The sequence below is a fragment of the Suricata suricatta genome, chromosome 5 (genome assembly GCF_006229205.1).
Source record: "Suricata suricatta isolate VVHF042 chromosome 5, meerkat_22Aug2017_6uvM2_HiC, whole genome shotgun sequence".
Lineage (NCBI taxonomy): Eukaryota > Metazoa > Chordata > Mammalia > Carnivora > Herpestidae > Suricata > Suricata suricatta.
The window spans coordinates 1,274,949-1,279,632 of NC_043704.1; the positions used below are offsets into that span (position 1 = coordinate 1,274,949).

General features: G+C 60.5%; 1 long non-coding RNA gene across 1 annotated transcript in view; it reads right to left on the reverse strand.

Moving 5' to 3' along the window:
* Positions 1–1,586: 1,586 nt before the first annotated feature.
* LOC115291380 overlaps positions 1,587–4,684 on the reverse strand; it is a 16,843-nt gene continuing 13,745 nt past the window's right edge. The window contains exons 2-3 of the long non-coding RNA XR_003908414.1: positions 2,024–2,098; positions 1,587–1,855 (exon numbers count right to left, since the gene is read on the reverse strand). This is a non-coding gene — a long non-coding RNA (uncharacterized LOC115291380). The remainder of the gene's footprint in view (positions 1,856–2,023; positions 2,099–4,684) is intronic.

Consider the following 4,684-nt stretch of genomic DNA (forward strand, 5'->3'; position numbering starts at 1 on the left):
GGAGGCTGCGCGGGACAGGAAGCCTGGCTGGCGGTCACCAGTCCCCAGAGCCGTCGTCCCTCAGCCGGGGGTACAGGGTAACCCTGGTTCCAAGCCGGCCCCGGGGAAGCGGGCTCCGCACGGAGGCAGAGCCAGCGGCCGGGCCCTCTCCCTGCGGCCGCCCGGCGCCCGGCCCCTGACACACACACCACTTCTCCCAGTTGACAAAGCTGATGGAATGGACACTAAATTTTCATTTATAACATCCTCCAGCAAAAGCTCGATAGGTTACTCCTTTCGGTGCTCAAAAGAAACAAAGGTTAAACAGGGCAGAGCAAGAGACAGCGCTTAGACTAACAGAGAGCAGGAACACCACACACTAGATGACCGCATGCCGCCGCCAAGCAGGACTGTCGACGTGGGAAGCAGGCCGTGGAAACACGCGCGCCTGCGCTCAATCACAGTCTCTGCCTCTGGAGCAAAGCGTCCTTTAAGAAATAAAACAATCAGTACTGGATTGACCATCTTGAGATGTACAAAACCCACACATCCTACAGCAGAGTCCGCGGGGTCCGAGCGGGCGCTGGCTCGGGAGGCGCGGACACACTCGTCTCTGCTCTCACCAGAGGCGCCGCTGCGTGAAGGGAACACACACGGAGTTAGACCCCCCCCCCCCGCCCCGCCGTCCTGGCTCCTCGCTACGGGAGCTCACGGATGGGAGCGCAACCCCGTGAGGTCTCTGTGCTTCTGGACGACAGGACACGCAGGGCCACAGCCCGCGGCGCTAGAGCCCACATCCGCCCTTCAGGGGAATCACCCAGAAGAGTCCTGCAGCCTGGTGAGTGACCGCAGGGTCTACACGCCAGACAGACGACAGTCCTCAGCCCCGAGAAAAGGAGGCTCGGGGGACACGTGCTCACACGGTCCTCACGGGGGAGGGGGTAGTGCCCGGGCAAAAGCGGGCACGGCGAGTGGGGCAGACCAGTGGACACAGGCCTTAAGAGTAGGCTCTGCTGGGGACGGCGGCCCGGAGATGGCGCCCTGCAGGCAGCGCCCCGGCCACGCTTTCCACGCCGCAGCCGCCACAGGGCAGATTTCCCGCGCGGTCCGTGCCGCCAGGCCCGGCGCGCTGCAGGCTGGCGGAGCGGCCCTCAAGGCAGGAGCGCCCGGCCCGCTGAGCTTCTGCGTTCTGAGTGGCAGACAAGCCCAAGTCCAAGGCCTCGGCTGGCCCGTTTTGGGTGAAGTCACGGGGAGGCTGACTGAGCGCTGCTCTTTCCCTGGTCACAGCTGGACACTGACAGGGAAGAATGGACCTGTGTACACAGCTCAGAAAAGGGTCTTCTTGTAATGTCCCAGCTTCGGTGGGAGCCTTTAAACCTTATCCAAACGCACTGCTCTCGGGGATTAATGACAAAACAGTAGAGGGAAGTGCCTTCAGCAAACTTTTCGCCGAGAGCACCACCGAGGGCGGGGAGGGGGCCCCTGAGGCTCGCCGCCCTGCGCCCCGGCCAGGACGGTGTGGGACACAGAGCTCTGGTCCACAGCAGCCCAAAGGCTTGCTGACGTCTCGGAAACTTAAAATGAGCAGACTCACGGGAGCCCCTTCCTTCAGAGCACAGGGAAAATATGCTGTATTTGCAGGGAAAAGTTTAGGGCGCTATCCCAAATGACCAAGCATTGATATCAATCTGGAGGGCATCTTAGATCTGGACAGGTGAAAACCCAGCCGCCAGCAGCACGGAGCCGGCAGCTGTGAGGCGCGTGCGTCTAGAGACACGTGTGCCCCCTGCAGGTGTGTGACGGTCCCAGAACGATGGCAGCGGAAGGTCCGGACAGACGGCTGCAAGGAAGATGTCCACACAAGCACCAACACCTACTGTCGGGAATACATCAGAAATTTAAAACACGCCACCATTAGTAGCCCACACTGCAGGAAAAAAAAATCACGTTTCCCAAATTAGTCTCACTGCAAATATTTACAAGAACACTAAGATTTTAACGGAGACTTAGCTACTCGATGCTACACGAGAGGCCCCGATCTTACTCATGTTTTCTTCATCTTCTACATCCATGGCAAAGTGCTGGGGAGGGCCTCTTGACTGGCGGAGACGGTTTCTGTCTGAAAGACAGCAAGAAGATGAGTTTGAGTGCCACCATCGTATGAGGACGGGGTGAGCCCGCCGTGCGGGGCCCCGGCAACAGCAGAGCAGACGAGAGAAGAAAGCCTGCACGCGAGGAGGCTAGGTCCGCCGTCGGGGACCGGCCACGGGATGCGCCCACCGCCCCGGCACGGTCCAGAGCCCCGAAGGGCGCCAGCCCCGGCCACGCTGCCAGGAGGGACGGCGGAGGCAGGGCAAGGGAGATGCGGTCCGAGCAGGGCGGCGGGGAGGGGAGCCTGCCCACGGGACGGGCGGAGGACGGCAGGAGCACACGCACGCCAGCCTGCCTGCCGCCGGGCACCCCCGGGCACTCTGGTCTGGTCAGAGCCGGGACACCGCTGGACCCCCCCCTGTTCATCTCAAACAGCATCTCGTGTGGGTGCAGCCCGGGGGGACGCACAGCCGCCTGTGGCCTCCTCTGCCGGCAGGAGACCCGCGGGAAGCCCTCGAGAGGCCGCGCCCCCCATTGTCCAGATATGACCGGTGTGAGTCGCCTCCTGAACACCGTGGCTGCGCGCCGCAGGCCCGTCCTCACGCGCGGCCTGCCACCAGGACCCACCAGACGGCGGGCGAGGAAACACCTGCACGTCTGCTCTGTATGACACGGCATCTATACTGTTAGTCACTAAAGGGACGATGGTGACAGAAATGAGTTAAAACGTGCAAATGAGTTCTAAATATCCCTATGTATAAACTCATTTGTTAACTGTAACGGTGAATCTCCAAACCTACCTGGCAAATGTGTCGCTAAAAGTTAATGAGTTTCTATTTAGAATCTTCTGTTTATTTATTTAAGTAATCCCTACCCCTCCCAGCGGACTCAAACCCACGACCCAGAGATGAGGAGTCACCTGCTCCTCTCAGTGAGCCAGCTGGGAGCCCCTCTGTTTAGAATCCTTTATTCAAGAAAGCGTTGCACATGGTCTTAGAAACATTACTGTTTTGTATTTGTTAATTACTTCAGGGTATATTTTCTGAGAATGCGTGTGTGCAAAGCACAGGGGGTGCGGGAAACCTAACTGGGTCGAGCAGATTCCGCCGTTGAGAAACGTAAACAGAAACCTAACCTGAGAAGCTGATCCTATTAAGGAAGGACTCACATTTCAGGGTGGACACAGCACTTGAACCTGAGTGATGCACCCGAAGCCCGTGCACACGAGGCCACACTGCCCGGGGCTGGATCTACCAACCAGCACGGCACGGTGGGGACAGGCAGGCGGCGCCTGGACGGAGCAGAGGGGCCGGCGGACGGGCATGGCGGCCTCCGTGTGCGACTCTGTGTCTGCATGGATTTTAATACTCCCGTGATGGAAGCTCTTAGTGGGAAGTGACTTCCCTGAGGCCCAAAGCGGGAGGGAAGAGGTGGTCGCAGCTTTACGCACAGCTCGCCCATGGTGAGACGCAGGGGCTCTGAGGGGTCGCTCAGGGGGAGGGTCAGGTCAGGAGGATGGTGCGTGACGGCTGACTCGAGCCTGGAGGGCAGGCCAGCGGGGGGCACACCCTGAAGATGGCCGGCCGGTGGCTTGTAGGAAAGCACATGGTCACAGAGCACTTCAGGGAAACCCAAACGACGACCTCTGTACACACACGCAAACCCGTGCAGAGCACGCTGCTCCTGCTGGCCGGACGCCGGTGTTAACGCAGCAGAAGGGATGTGCGCCGGGGGACGGCGGGCCGAGGTCCTTCTTCCTTCCCCCAGCTCGGTACGAGCGACAGTCCTGGACGTGACACACAGAGCGAACAGAGGAAGGCTCTGGAGGGGAGGGAGGAAGGCGGACCAGGTCGCAGACCAGCTGGGGACCGAGGAACTGAGCGGCAGGCAGCCCCCGGGCCTGCTGTTTGCAGGTTATCCCAGACTGGGAGCCGAGGACGCTGGTCACCCGGAAATACCAGCAGACACGGACACAGATACACCGGCCAAAGGTCTAAGACCGGCACCTGCCAGCAGACAGCACCTGGCGACGGAGGAAGCGCCTTCCGGGCCAGATCCCCAACCTCCCGCCTGCACCACACAGTCAGGGCCAACGCTCGGGGGGCCGGCTGGGGGGCCCCTCTCATCCCCCCTGGGGGTGTCGCGGAGGCCCAGCTGGGAGGCAAGACTCGCCTCCGTCTGGCAACGTCAGCAGAGCAGCAACCTGGGTGCTGGGTGCTGGGTGCTGGGCTCCGGGACCCGCACGGCAGTGATGAGGGGCAGCCCCACCCCAGCAGAGAGAGCGGCGAGAGAGAGTCAGCGGAAGCAGGAGCTCCGGTTAGACCCTTGTGATATGTCCAAGTGCCAAGAAAACATCATCCATCAGACCGAGAGCCACAAAGACTCAAACTGAATGAAAAAATACGATCGACAAAAGGCCAACTCAGAGATGTTACAATTATTGGAGAAAGATTTTAAAGCAGCCGTCACAAAAAAGAAGAGAGTGAAGAGTAGTCTAACTGATTTTAGCGCTGAGGGCGGCGTGGGGTCGGTGAGGGACAGACGCACGGAACAAGGGACCTCGCGAGAGGCCTGCACCCACAAGCCTGCTGACCGTGGACGGCGGCGCCGGCGC